At 38.8% G+C, this 16,390-nt stretch overlaps 1 protein-coding gene across 3 annotated transcripts in view; it reads right to left on the reverse strand.

Moving 5' to 3' along the window:
• The window catches only part of SGCD (sarcoglycan delta), a 917,058-nt gene that overhangs the window by 312,711 nt on the left and 587,957 nt on the right, over positions 1-16,390 (reverse strand). The gene's annotated exons all lie outside the window — the stretch shown is intronic.

Consider the following 16,390-nt stretch of genomic DNA (forward strand, 5'->3'; position numbering starts at 1 on the left):
GCCTAAATTAAACGCATGGCATCATGGTGTCCTTGGGGTGGCTGGAAATGGCTGCTCTGGTGGGCCAACTAATTTATGACTGAAAGGAAAAACTCCTGAGATCAAGTTTTGAATAAAAAAAAAATTCCACCTGAGGAGACTCCACAGATCATCCTCGTTCACCTCCTCATTTTGGGAGCAAGAAAGCTATAAACCCACAGGCTTTGGAAACAGATGCCCATGTATTTGCAACTCTGCTCCTTGTTACCAAGTCACCAAACCCTTCTATGATCCAGTTCTTCTCTGCAAATGTTAATGTGGGTGAAGAGAATGCACCTTCTTCACTGGGTTAGTAATGGGATTGGAGATACAGGGTAGCACAGAACTTGATACATATGTACCAAAGATGGAATATGTATGTATGTATGGCCAGACCATACATACAAACATGACTTTGACCCACATTTGCAGCAACTTGCCCAGAAGACCAACCCCTTGACTACAATAAACTCAGGAAGCCAATCTGCTCTCTTGAGTGACAATACAGGAGGCTAAACAGTAATTTCTTTGACCATTAGCCCCAAATGATCTGAACTTCATTAATGACTGACAGCTTCCCTGATTTTGTTCCTGCTTCCAACTTAGAGTGAATCAGGGAAAATCAAATATACACTTTTCTAACCAATTGCAGAGACACCCCACTTCTAGTTAGTCCAGCAACTTCCCCATGCCAACAGCCTGCCATCAGTGCCCACCTGAAGATTTCCTACTCCTCTCTCTCTCTGCCTTTGAGTCTCCCTAACACAAGTCTCTGATCCCTTTTCTGCTGCCAGCTCTGAATAAACACGCCTTGCTTGCTCCCACTTAATTGGTCTTCCTGTACTTCTACAATGCACACACATACCTACCCCATACAATATCTGCACAACCACACATTATCATATGGTGAACAGAGAAAAGACACATTTCTTGAAAGCCCATATTGTGCTTTTCAATCTGCTGATATACCCAATTAACAAAGGAAGTAATCACCACAGTATGATTACTCAAGCTTGTTCTATCCAACAGGAATGCTAAAAAGGCTCTAAGTATGTATAACATTTAATCTTCTAAGAGCTTACCCAACTGTTCCCCTATTTGTTCACTGACTTTATGAATGGAGCAGAGACAGAGGCAACTTCTCCATTAAGAACAGTAGGCATCAAGCCCAGGGCCCATAATACTTTTGAGGCACACAAAAATGGTTTCATTTCTTATAAAATGAACTTTTAGGTGGAAGAAAATAATTTATACATACTATTAGTATCCTGGACTTTATACCAATAGAGGTGTAAAACCTAATTTTAATGCATTTTTGTGCAGGAAGGGACCCACCAAAACAAAAGTGCCTAGAGACTTCAAAAGTCATAGTGTGGCCCTGGTGAGAAAAAATATTTCCTCTTTTTGTGGATGGATAAAAAAATGGTCAGCCAACACTTATTTCTTTCAGGATCACCATACACCCCATAATCTCTCTTCTCTATTTTGATAATTCTGAGATTGGTCTTCCATTTATTTTTTGGTGACTGATCCTTTGAATTCATCCTTTCTGCAGCTGTCAAAATTAACATGTTCAACATACAGAAGAGATTACGCAACTTGCAGAAAAAAAAATTAAAAATTTTGTTGGTACTCCACTTTTAGGGTAAAAATCTGATTCTAATTTATAATCCTGTTTTAACCCACTAGCACTGACCCCTAGAGGTTCCCCATCCTTGACTCAGGCATGACTCTGTCACACCTGCCAGCTGTTCCTCCACCTACTGAGAGCCAGTGCATTCTCTCACATCCTGCTTCACCTATCACATTCTAAATGGATGCCTCTCAGGTGTCCCATATGACACTGGTCTTATTTTTCTTACCCTCAAAGCACCATTAGACCAGAAGTAATTGTAATTAGATATATGGCTGTCTTAGAATATGGCCTTGTTGAGGGCGGGAATCTGATCTTATCCATACCATTTTTGATGCCAAGAACTGACATTCCTAAATGCAAAACTCACCAGCAGCAAAGTTGGTATTAGAAGCTAAGTCACCAGGTCCCTGGGTTTGCCTCCTTTCAGTTCATCATACAGTGTCTTGACACCAACCCACCAGATTAAGAAGGGACAGATTGATGCTCTGGATGTCAGGCACTTAAGTACAACAGTGATGTACTAATAAATATTTAAAAACAGGCCTACCAAGAAAAAACACAAGACAAAAATACAAACAAAAAAACACAAAAAAACCCACAACTCCTCTGATTTATAGCGTCTGCCAATTTCCATGGTGTAAATAGTCCCATCATGGCCAATTTTAAGTTATCAGCTATCAACATGACTTCACTGAACACAGAGCTGGGAAGAGTTGTGCATAGGGCCATACCATTATGTAATATTTCCACTTTGTAGATGCCACAGTCTGAACAACCACAAAATCTAGTAAAAATGAGTAAGAAGCAATGATTTTTTGAGTCCCTGTTATCTTTATTTCAATTAATTTAACTGTACACTTATAGATAATTTTATTTTAATAATGGGTTCATAACTGACTCAGCTGGCAAAATTTTTGAAAATTTAACAACTGGCTTACATGAACCAGTACAGACATGCTGTCTCCTCTGCACCACAGACAGCATGGAATTTGTTTGGATGTAGCCAACAGGAGTGCTATGAAGACAAACAACCCTAACATTTGTGGGTTTAGATCAATAACAGAGTAAAAGGCACCACTTAGATTCATTTTGTTTGTTTAAATAAGTTTTCCCTGTCCCTTTGCTGTGCTTTCCTACAACATGCTGTGTGTTATCCTATGTGTTCTGTGCCTACCTGTCTCAGCAAACCACAGGCTCTGCAGAGTGGAAGACTCTATTCCTCATCACTGTATTTCTGGTGTCAGGACCTCAGTAAACGTTTGTTGAATGTGTTGATGGAGTAAATATGTGGCCATATTATTGCCACTCGATGATTTATACTGACATGATAGGGGTAATGCTGTAAGCCCTATGTCAAGTGACATGGGGTTTGAAACAGAAACCATAAAAGGATACGTCTTTACTCACTGTGACCTAATACTGCTCACATTTGAGAAATCCCCAAGATAACACTCAGTATATGCGTGCTAAAGTGCCAAGGCTAAAAATAGGAGTTATCTGCTACACTTTCTTGATCAGTTTATACAAAGCACTAGATATTAACTATGAATTAAAAGGCAGAAGAGCAAATAATAACAAGCAAACTAAAGCAATACTGCACAAAACACTCATTTTGTCCACGATTTGAGAAAGAAGTGTCATTAAAGAACACGTAAGACTTTGATTTTTTTTAAAGATTTTTTTTTTTTTCCTTTTGAGAGAGGGAGAGTGTATGAGCATAGAGACAGAGGGAGAAGCAGGCTCCCCACTGAAAAGAGAGCCCAATGTGGGGCTCTATCCCAGGACCCTGAGATCATGACCTGAGCCAAAGGCAGAGGCTCAACTGACTGAACCACCCAAGTGCCCCAAGACTTAGATTTTCACAAATGTTCTGCCCTGCACAATTTCAAAAAAATTGTAATAGTAACATATTGTGTGTGTGTGTGTGTGTGTGTGTGTGTATTTATATAACTATTGTGTGCCAGGAACTATGAATACATTTAGTCATATAACAACCCTCTAATGTATGCACTGTTATTATCATAACAAAACTGAGACACTAGGAATTTAAATAACTTGCCCAAGGTCACATAGTTAGAAAGTAATGGCAGTCTGGCTCCAGAGTTTCTGCTCTTAATCATGATGCTATACTACAGTGGACAAAACAATGTCCAGAATGTCCAAAATGTCCTTGGAGCTGTATCCTTCTGGAGTTAGTCCCAGTTGTCATAAGCAAGAGTTTTTGTATTCTTCTTAGGAGATCTCTGGAGTAGGCATCCACTCTCTGGATGAGATGAGGAACAACCCTAGTTTGGGGACACGTAAATTTCCCCTAACCTAATTTCCCCTAATCTAAATTTAGATTTCCCCTAACCAGTAGAACAAGGATCAGGAATTCCTGCTAGCTACCCAGCTTTGGGAAAGACCTTCAGGGCATCATCTTGGATAGAGATATGTTTTACAGAAGGGAGAATTTGCTAAGCCTCTATATCCACTCAGATTAGATAGCCAACAGAAGGCCTATAGTAATAAGACACAGAAAAGCTTATCTTTGAAGAGCTCGGAGAGAGGAGGCTTCAGAAATTTGTGCCTCTTCAAATATGTGTTTGCCTGCATGCCTTTGTGGAAGGGTGGTGGGAGGGAATGTGCAAGTATTGTGACAGGCTCATCTAGATAAGAACCATGACTTCCTTCCTCTCTCATGCATATTGCAGAGTCAAATCAACATTTCAGGTATGCATATGTGATGAGATTTTAGTAGGTTTGCAAATAACATTATTCTTCACAAGGCTAGCATTGGGACCTTGTGGTTTCAGTATTTTATATTATAAAATAATGTATGTATTAGGTTTTTACATCCAGAAATGTTTAGGGAATTACTTAAAATACAAATAGGTCTCCATCATTCCTTTTCAGCTGCTTGAAGTTATAGATTAATAAAATCATGAAAGGATACCAAGACTGGGAGTGAGGAAAACTTAAAGTTATACTTATTTTATTAAGAAAATCCAGAGCTTTTCTGGAGGAAGAGGAGGAGGAATTGCTCTAATTAACAGATCCAAGCTCCTAGCTGTATTTTAATGTGGTCCATGTGTGGATTCTGGCAAAATAGAGTCTTCAGGCTGCCAAATCCAAAATTAATTCGTAGAAGAAACAGGAATCAGTCATTAATTGATTTCTGATTCCATTCAGCTTTAAATTAAAGGACACCTCCATGTCCTTGCAAATAAAATAATGATCAGTGATTGGGCACATCTGATAGCAATTTGATTGCAGTACATATCAGGCTGCTGGGTTTGCCAAAGGCTGCCATTTGCCTGGCACCTGGTCATTGAATGAATCTGCCTTCCATATTTAATTCACCGACTGTCTCTCTGTTGATGATCCAGGGTCCATGGCACAAACAGAAGTGTTCACAGAAACTATCATTAGGAGCCTTTTTAAGGAGCAGATAGTTCTTGAATTCACAGCTTCTATTCCTCAATAGCCACCTCACTTTTCTATCATGCAATTGTTCCTAATGGCAATTCAGAATTATGTTGGTGGTGCTGATAACAAAAAATGGGTTCACTCCAAAATTGATATATATATATATATATGACTTCTTTGAAGACTCAGAATGTGAAATCCAACTTACATAGCTTTTCTTGCTAGAGAATCCATCAATATCCCACTGACCCTGAAAAGATAACTTAGCCCAACTTCATATCTACTGAGTCTTAGAATCTCTCTCCCTTCTTCCTCTCTGCCTTTCTAAGAGTTAGAATGGAAAGAACAGAACACAAGACTTGTAGTTAAAGGAGTCTTTGCTGTCAGAGATATCGTAATTGATGAGGTCAGTTTTAGACTGCAATGTGAATGTGAGCAATGGGTAACTAATGTCCTCCACCATTTTGTTTATTGTATTTCATGCCAAAGACAATGCTCATTTCTCCAACAGCATGTACATTCTTCTAAAACAGGGAACTGTTCTTGGGATTGTTTGGGGGCACTTTTTTCTTGTTGAAAATGCATTTTCTCTCCAACATTACAGAAAGTTATTTAGAGACCATACTCTATGCCAAACAGTAATTCTGCTTTTATAAAGTAATGCCATGCTTCAACATCTATTTTTCATCTGCTAAGACAGAGTTAGGAAAGAATATTTTATCTTCAGTTGGGCCCTGTTAGTCCTTCAACTCAGCTTATAGGTGCAATACATCATGCCTGGAGGCCCTGTGGTATTATATAACCTCCCATGCATAACTTGAATTAGCAAGGAAATGACATATTTATATAGCAATTAAAAATATGTTTAGCATTCCCTGAGGTGCCACCCCTCCCAATTATTTAAGCTAAAAGCACATTAATCATCCTGCAGGGTGTAGTACAATAGAGACAGCAGTTGTTTCTGTATCCAGTGTTTAATACTGCACATGAAAATGTAATCTGAATTTCTACAACCTTGACATGTCACTATACATTGATTATACTCACACTTAAACACAGCATGCTCTTTTTTAAACAACACCATTTGGAGCTGTCACATACCCAAAAGCATGAGGCTCATGTGCTTTCATGTTAAGCCATTTCACAATAAGATCATTTATTACTGAGTATGAACAAGAGGGAAAGGAGAGTCAAGCTCATTCCCATAAGCCTTCCTGATTTGAAAGTATATGACAGTTCCCCCACGTGGTTAGACCCCAGAATCTGTTAGATATCTGGAATGTCTATTCCTGACTGCTCACAAAAGACATTTCTTGAAAAGCACACTTTGAAGGGCTGTGTACATCCCCAAACATAACAAAAATGAAAAACAATAGATAAAGTACCCTATTTTGGTGGACCATTTTGACATACTTTTAGCGCCCTAAATTTTTTTGAAATAATAGGATGACCCTGAGATGGTTTTGGCTGATTCCCAAGTAATGACAACCAAATACAGAGCAACCATCACTCTATTACGGGTGCACTCCACCTCTCCATGACCTGGAACACTCCCAAATTATCAATAGTGGAAGAACCCTAGGCAGCTCATCATTGGCAAGGTATCACCACTATCTGTACAGGGCTTCGTGTTTCAGAGACCATTTCTACATACTTCATTTCATTTGGGCATATATACAGTCTGAGGAGTTATTATGACCTCTTATTTATAGCTGAGACACCAAATTTCTGGAATTTTATCTGGCTTTTTCAACAATGCACATTTTATAAGTCACAAACTCAGATATTTATACTTAAATCCATCAAATGTGATAATGTGATGATGATTATAATAATTGTTTATGTGTTGTATTTTCACTGCATGCTATGTAATACTGTATTAAATGTTTAAATGCATTAACTCATTAATTCTTACCACTCCTTTTCTGGTTAGGAAAATCTAAACTCAAGAGGCAAGGGGGCTTGTCTTAGGTCACACAGTCAGAAGCCATAAGGTAACCCCTGACAATCTTGGCTGCAGAGCTTCTACCTCCCTCTACCTCACACACTACATGGTCCCCAGATCATACTGTTGCCTGACCACTGGACTTAGTATAAGACCTTCAAGAATATTCATGAATGTGTAAACCCAGGGAAGTCAAATTAACTGTAGTATCACTAACACTCACGGGGAGGTTTTGTGACCCATTTTATACCTAGGAGGAATAAAAAACATGTTAGTCATCATCCCCTGCTGGAAGATCTTCTGGATCTAAGCATTTGGAGTTCACATTCTAACTTTAATTAGCTTTATGTTTCTGGGAAAATCACTCTCTTGCCCAAATTCTTCATTTTTCCTCATCATACAATGGAGGCAGGGATGAAAAGACCCGGAGGGTAGTTTGGGCAACTGTATGAGATCATATATGAAAACCACTTAGCACAGTGCCTGGTGACTATCAAGTACTCAGCAGGTGGGGATGTCTGCAGCTTTTTTTTTTCTTTTTAATTTAATGATACATCTAAATCCATAATGCTGAGCATATAAAGCACTAGTTCTATGCTCAAGGTGTTCCCAAAACCCAAAAGAGGAAATCTGATTCTATTCCCACCTAAACAATCATTGGTCAAAGCCCTTTCTTTTCTTGCAGGCTAAGGTCAGCTCTTACCTCCTCCAAAGAGAATGCTCAGATGGCCCTGACCGCTCCTTTGGCTCTGATATTCCCAGACACTTTTCTGGATCACTCTTCCAGACCTTGACCCAAATATATTGTGACAACACCAATAATGTTGTCCAATTTTTGAAAGATTTTATTTGAGAGAGAAAGAGAGAGTGAGCCTCAGCAGGGGGAAGGGCAGAGGCAGAAGGAGAAGCAGACTCTCCTCTGAGCAAGGATTCCCAATGTTAAATCCCAGGACCCTGGGACCATGACCTAAGCTGAAGGCAGATGCTCAACCAACTGAACGACCCCAGGTACCCCTTGATTGTTCAATTTAAAGCACTCCCCCCACCACTGATTTTAATTTTGAATTCTTGTGAAGAACTATGTGACTTCATAGTAGCTCCTTCCCCAACCTCACTTCCCCATTCACTTTATTCTCCCCTACTCCTATGCTCTAGACTGCCCAAACTTGAGACTCACTTGGGCTGCAAACAGAAAGGGTTGTTTATGGAGTTCCCTCTTCAAAAGCTCCCATTGGCCAGCAAGCAGCTGTGATGTCCCATTGTCTACTGCCCAGAGAGAAGCTGAGACTTTACATTTAGGAGGGTGAGCCAATCTGCTCATTTTGCAGGTAGAGAAAATGGAGCTCTGCAAGTGAGGTGGTTTGCCCAGGGTCACAGTACTGGTTACTTGTAGGCAAGTTGGAATTAGACCTCCTGAATTCCTAGGTTATTGCTTTATCCACTGCAGGTCACTATCTGAGCACAGATCCCTGATTATCCAGACTTTTAAGCAAGCTCTTGGTATTCTCAATAGTCTACATTCTGGCTGGATTCCTAAGTCCTCCCACTGGGCACCAAAAGGCATTCTGTTTGCCCAGACTTAGTGTGCTTTCTTTCCCTGTCTCCCCTACCTGCTGTCTCCCCTTACTCCGTCCCCACCCCGACTCTTCCTACCTCACCTAAGAACTCCAGCTCCACCTCTGGTCCACTTGTTTTTGACAATTACAAGCCCTTCCACTCAAACCTGACTTGTTGTACAGGCCAGACTATGCCCCTTCTCCCATCACCCAAGACCTAGAGCGACCATCAAAGTTTGCACATGAACATGGAACAACTTGTGTTTAAATAGTCTTATATTTAAGAACATTATCCTAGAATCTAGTATTCTTAGGATCTACCCCATCACATCTGATGCCATTGATGGTTAACAGTGGAGGGGGGAAAAACTGGACAGTTTGTTAAGATGCATTTTTTTTTAAATTGCATTTATTAAGGGATCCTTTTTAGTGCTCTTCCCCATAGATAAAACTGAAGATTGTGTTGTTTCTGGGATTTAAAATTTAAAAAATTTTCTTTGTGCATTTATTTAATTACTAAATGTATGTTTACTATTCTATCTTCCTGCCCAGAACAGTGTCTGGCACAGAAGAGCAGCTCAGTAAATGGAATAGATAAGGTTCTTAATCTCATGGAATTCCTCTCCTAGTGGCAAAGGGCTGAGTCACCAGTTACCCTTAAGTGTGAGAAAGGCTTTGAAAAGAAATACCTATGATGCTAGAGGAGCCTACAAGAGGGACATCTATCTTAGATATAAGGGGTCAAGCAAGGCTTCCTGGCAGGAGGTACTTCTATGCTAAGAGCTAGTGGAAGAATAAGAGCTAAGGAAGCAAAGAAAAAAAAAATCAAGCAAACCATTGTTATCAGAAGAGAGATCACATACTCAAAGGGTTACAAGTAAGGAAGAACATGGTACATTTGGGTACTAGAAGATTCTATCCCCCTTGGCCCCTCTTCCTTGGCTCTGAGGTCTACTGCAAGTACACATATTTAGTTGGTGTTTTGATCCAAATATCCCAACCTCAGCCACTAAATATGTACCCACAGACATGCACATAAATGTACACCCTTATAGGCTATAAACACCATGCACTCCAGAACTAAAAAGAGAGATAAGAGATTTGATACCCAGGTGATCTCAGTCCCCACATCTTTCTCACACATATTGAGCCTCTTGCCACATCCGTACAATTCTGGCATTTAAAAATATATTTTTTTAAAAAAATATAAGATCCCCCAAACACAAGCCAATTTGCTACATCTTGCATCTGGTGCATATTATGAGAAATAATGATATGCTCCATTACTGGAGGAATTAATTGCTATTACTGACCACTGGAGAGGTGACATGTAAGTTTCCAATCTGAAGGGACAGTCAAAGGACCATTTGGAGAACATCTATGTTTTGCATTATGGGCCTCACTTGAGACTCTGTTGAAAAGTTCTCATTTAAAGACCAGAGAATCAAGACTGCTAGGAGGAACAGTGACTTGTCCAAGCAGACCGGGGGCAGTACAGCCCCAGGAATCTTGTCTTTCCAGGAAATATCTTACCCTCCAAGCATCCTATTCCTCTTCTGGATGAATTCTAGTGGCAAGCACAGAATGCCTTAGCTCAAACTTCATGATAGGATCATAGTTAACCTTTCAGACCCCATGTATTCCTTTTTTACTAAAATATCATCAGCCTTTAGAATCAGGTGGCATTCACAAATGCTTATCTTCTCTGTAACAGCCCCTAATAAAATGGCTGGTGGGCTTGTTACCCACAGGAAAGAGCTCTGTGGTTGCTGTGAATGTAATCAAGTATACTAAATACAGCTCTTCACCATGAGAGCTCAGTGCCTGGAATGTCCTTATCAACTAGATGTAAATGTAATGATGTTTTCCTCCCCAAATTGTACTATAATCTTTGAAAGTCCACACAATTTCTTATGTAAATCACCAGTTCTAGCAACCTAGGATAAGAGGAGAGAAACTTTTGTTTACATGCTTCAGCGAACAGACTTTGGCAAGGTAGCAACCAAATCAGGAGCATCAATATATCCTCAACTGGATTTAGAAGACATTATGTTCCTACTGATGTGATTATAAGTGAAGCTGAATGTTCCTAATTGGAATTCCTTTCTCTTTTAACACCAACCCCCCTACTCCCAGCCCCTTTATAGTTCTTGGAAAGCACAATTCTTAGGTTTAGGTTTTGAGTAACCACCACTTGACATTGGAATTAAATCAGACAGAATCACTCCATAAAATTCAACCCTGATTTGCTTGAGAATCAAGACATAAAAGAGACCTTCCCATTATTCTATTAAACCTGGTCCTCAGCACTTTCTTGGTTTTTATGTTTGTGCATTATCTTGATAGACATCTTACTTGTTTCTGACATGCAGCCACAGGAGTGAGCTCCTGCAAGTCTTTGAAGGCTGCAAACAATGGTGGCATTTTTTAGCTAACTTCTTTTGGCAGAGGGAAGTTGACAGAAAAGGACATGAAAATGTTCCAGATAAACATCTAAAAGGCACTAATTAAACAAACACTTGGACAGTGAACACCGTGCGGTCCAAGAACATGGGTTTTGGAATGAGACCTGCCTGAGTTTGCTTCTTGAGACTACAATTATTGCTTATGTAATGTAACATTCCTGATACCTTGGTTTAGCAGGTGTAAAGATGAAGACCATGCATACTTTAACTTGTTGTGGGACCTAAAGGAAATAAAATAAAAATAGTGTCTATGATAATAATAAAAAATATACATTGAGTGGTTATTATGTGCTAAGTGTTGTACACAGATTATACTGTTCAGTCCTTCCAAGAAGCCTAGGAGAAACACACTCTTATTATTCCATTTTATGGATGAGAAAACTGAGGCAAAGAGAGTAACTTAGCCAAAATCAAAGAGGCTTAAATGGAAGAGCTGGGATCTACTCCTGAGCAGACTGCCTCTAGAGTCACACTCACAACTATTAATTGTGCTCCCCTACTGTTAAGTACCAAACTCTTGATGGGTCCCCTTCAGCTCTAAAATGCTATGACCCAATGACATCTATAACAAAGTGTACCTCTTAACAAAGACCAGGACAACCTAGCTAGTTGCAGCATAGAGCAGTACAAAATGTGAAGGATACCCTTTGAACCTAAATAGATACATGCATGTTTACCCGAAGGCATAGATCTCTCTGAGCAAGCACTACACACATGTTGGAAGTTAATGCTTATAGGTGAATTGTAATGGAAATTTTTCTTCCATGTGCCATGCTCAGCCACCCAAATCTCCTAAGGTACTGAAATGGTACCCCAACTCCAGGGATGTTGCAGCGCAGGCAACGATTCCAGAAAGCATATCACTTCTACTCAGCTTGGCAGAAAAAGAGATGCACCACTACAGCCCTCATCCTTGCCTTTTCCATGCATACTTCCTCAAAATCTAAGATTGAAATAAAAACCACAACAAGTCTATCTACAACTTTGGGCTCTGCTGCACACTTCCTTTGCATTAATTCCTTTGCTTCACTCAAAAATCTTGTGAGATTGGTACACCCCTTCCCATTTTACAGATAAGGAAACTGAAGTCCATAGAACTTGAAAGATGTACTTAATACCAACACAGGACTAGGGAGCAGCTGAAATGGAGCTTAATAACCCACACCCATCTTAACAGCTAAGCCATATTCTAAATGCCTGCTTCTCAAGTGTTAGCACTAGTAAACACAAAAAATAAACCTTCTAGCCTTATAAATCACAACTTCGTAGAAGTTATTTGGTAAGATTTTCTTTGGATGAGTGAGTGCCTGAAAAACATGTTCCTACAGCTTTTATAAATTTGGCCTGGTCAACCCCTTCTGCTCTAAGTTGGAAGAGGGTTGTGTTTAGGCTGTTTTTGTTTTAATGAGAAAAGGAAATATAAACAACAAACTATGCACTGATCAAGCTGTGGATCTCAAAGGTATGGTTATGTAGAGGAGAATTTTTGACACCTGAATCTGACTTTGGTCGAGTCCTCTTTATTACTGCAGCAATTCTCTTTGAAACCCAGAGGGAAGAGAGGTGAACCCACAGACTCTGCAAGGAGAGTAGAAAGCAAATGTTTGCCATATAATTTCCACTGAGAACAGAAAATTAATGGGTAGGGTTCAAGATTTAACCACCAATAACTTTAGGGAACACACAAGACCACAAATGTGGCACCTGGAATTGGCTCTAGACCTGGATAAGCCCAAATTTTGGAACTCTTTACTTTTGTCCAAACGTAGGGAAGTTATTTTAAGCCAGAGATGCATTAACCCTAAAACAAGTTCTTTCAATGGAAAGTTGTTATTTGTACTCAGGTGTTGCTTTTTCTTTTTATCTAAGATGATATTCTCAACTATTCTGAAGAAACCTTCAAAATAAAGAGACTAGTGTGTGTCATCTTGGATTGCTCTTTTTTTTCCCTCACAACCAACATCCTATCCAGCAGCAAATCCTGCCAACTCTACTAAAATATATCTCCCTCCCTATTTTGCCATTGCCCTGGTACACATCACTATTACTTCACACCTGAATTATTGTAATAACCTCCTACCTCCTCCCTGTTTCTTCCCTGCTCCTCTGTGGTGCATTCTTATCCCAGCAACTGTAGCCATGCTGGTAAATAAAACATCTGGCCATTGTTCTGCTTAAGAAGTGGCTTAGAAGTAACTTTCCAGAATAAAAGTTCAGACCTTGTACTGATTTACAGACGCTCCATGATTTGACCCCTGCTAACTCTTTGATCTTATCCCTCCTATTCAATCTGTCATCCACTGCATCATGACAGTAAAACACTCCTCTTTGCTTCTTGAGCTTGGTATCTGTACTCTATTACAGGGCCTTTGCACATGCTGGTTCCTATGATGGCATGCTCTTTGCCCAGACATCTACATGCTTAACTCCCCTACTTCTTGCAGATCTTTACTCAAAATCATCTAAATAAGGCTTTTCTGGACTAGTTAAACTTTTTAAAAAATATTATTCATTCATTCATTCATTCATTCATTCATTCCTGAGACACACAAAGAGGGAGGCAGAGACACAGGCAGAGGGAGAAGCAGGCTCCCCATAGAGAGCCCAATGGGGGACTCAACCCTGGGACTCCAGGATCATACCCTGAACCGAGGACAGATACTCAACCACTGAGCCACCCAGGTATCCCTGGACTAGCTAAACTTTTAACTCCATTCCTCCAATGACATTTTCTAATCTTCTTCTAGGAGTTATTTTTCTTTCTTAGTAATTATCAATATCAAAAACATTTTTATCTTGCTTAATGTAAAATACCATATGAGTATGCAAGCTATATTCAGGGAAAGTTTTTTTTTTTTTTTCTCTTTTATCTATTTTGTATCTTGAGAACCTAGAACACTGTGTGACACATATGATACTCACTCTTAATAATTAATTGGTAAAAGAATAACTGAATAAAATAATAAATGTATAGGTTTATGGGCAAAAAAAGTGAATGGAATGGAAGTAGAGGGATCCCTGGGTGGCGCAGCGGTTTGGCGCCTGCCTTTGGCCCAGGGCGCGATCCTGGAGACCCGGGATCGAATCCCACGTCGGGCTCCCGGTGCATGGAGCCTGCTTCTCCCTCCTCCTGTGTCTCTGCCTCTCTCTCTCTCTGTGACTATCATAAATAAATAAAAAAAAAAAATTAAAAAAAAAAAAAAGGAAGTAGATATAAATATTGATACACAGTAGACACCTCAGTGACTTAAAAGATTAAAAAAAGGGATAAATCATAACACAGTAGTATCTGGGAATGTGATATTATAGGTGATTTTATTTTATTCTTTAGGGTTATCTCTATCACACATTTATGTATGATAAAAGTCTACAATTATTTTTCAGTTATATAGAAGTTTAGTTAATAAAAATTTTCCACATACCACATCTTGTTTTGTTTTCTGGGTGGTACACCAAATAAGATTATATTGCCTTTTACATGAGAAGAACAGAGGCCAAGAGAACATAAACTGATTATCCATGAGCTCACAGCTAGTAAGTGACAAGGATGGAAAAATCAGAAGGGATTTATTCTTTTGTTTATGTAAAGTGATGGGAAAATGACAGGAAAAAGATTTTCTTTTTTTTTTAATATAGGTTTATATCAGAATTTCTACACACTAGGAGCTTATTGCCAGTAATAAGGTTAGAGCGTCTAGACTTGAGGCTGAATTTATATAATACTGGACAGAAATTGAAAAAAATGTTATTTTAAACTGTGGTAAAATACACATAAAAAGGTTAAGATGGTAAATTTTATGTTCTGTGTACAGTTCAGTGGTATCAAGTACACTGACACTGTCATGCAATTACCACCACCAGACACCCCCAGAATGCTTTTTATCTTGCAAAAGTGAAACTCTATACCCATTAAATAGTAACTGCTCATTCCCCCTTCCCAATACCCTCTAGCAGTCACAATTCTACTTTCTTTCTCTTAGGAATCTATGTACTTTATTTAAATGGAATCAGATTTGTCTTTTTGTGACCAACTTATTTCACTTAGCATATCTTCAAGGCTCATCCATGTCTCAGTGTCAGAATTGCTTTACTTCCTAAGGCTGAATGATATTCTATTGTATGTATATACAATCTTTTGTTTATCCATTTATCTGTGGTTGGGCACTTACTTCTATCCCGAGGCTACTGCAAATAAAGCTACTATGAACACTGGTGTACAGATATCTATTTGAGGTGCCTGTTTTCAGTCCTTTTGTGTATATACCTAGAAGGGGAATTGTGTTATTGTATCATAATTAAAAGTTTATCTCTAAGACATTCTTGCTAGGGAGTGGCTGCTTAAGCCTACATTTCTCTGAGCTTGAATACTAGTATACACCAGTACACACTGTTTCCGTCCCAAACTGCATCACTGGCTTTAGTTCAGCAAGAACAGCCATTCATGTAGTCCATTATCTCCTGAATGCCTTCCATTCACTGGGCTTGGTAGTGACCAAGACAGAAGCAATCCTTGCTTTCATGAGGATTGCTATCATTTAGAAAAGTCAGGAAGATATTGTATAAATCATAACAAATCATTACTTTAGGACTGTGATACATGTTTTAGTGAGAAACACAGTATGTTGTGAGAGTACTGAATTGGTTGGCCATCAGGACTGAGAAAGCGGAGGCTTCTGCAGGAATCAGGAATAAGTTTTTTTTTATGTAAATAGAAGTTCAGCACCCATTAAGTATTAAATTTATTTTGCGGAACAAACAACTGATGTTGAGCATCATTAGATTACTCCCTCCAAATTTCAAAACCATATTCTGAAGATTCAGAATAATGTTGGCAATATTCATATGCTCATCAGATGAATTAATTAGACTAATTAGCTTAAAGTTTAATTAAATATTAGCTATTAAGTTCATTATCCCCATAACACTGATTTATTTTTTAAAGTAGTGGCTTGGGATTTTACATATAATTATTTTCCTCTATAATGTTTTATTTTCTATTTCAGTTATTTAAAGATATGTATATGTCTTGGGAAACTGCTGGAGAGGTGAGCTCTGCCTTTTTCTCTGTCATTATTTTTCAATGATAATCAGTTTTGGTTCTCATCTGTTACAAGTCCAATATGTGACCAAAGTAAAACCTAGAGATTCAAAAGCTGCATATTTCCTACTTTTGTTATCATCTGTCAACAAATGGAAATTAAAAATTAATTTAAAAAAGCTTCTATTTTTTAAAATATTATTTCAATAGACAGTACCTTGAGACACTGGTAATTCCTTAATAAACTAGAAGAATTTTTAAAAAATATTTTATTTATTTATTCATGAGAGACACACACACACACACACAGAGAGAGAGAGAGAG

The sequence above is a fragment of the Canis lupus genome, chromosome 4 (genome assembly GCF_003254725.2).
Source record: "Canis lupus dingo isolate Sandy chromosome 4, ASM325472v2, whole genome shotgun sequence".
NCBI classification, from domain to species: domain Eukaryota; kingdom Metazoa; phylum Chordata; class Mammalia; order Carnivora; family Canidae; genus Canis; species Canis lupus.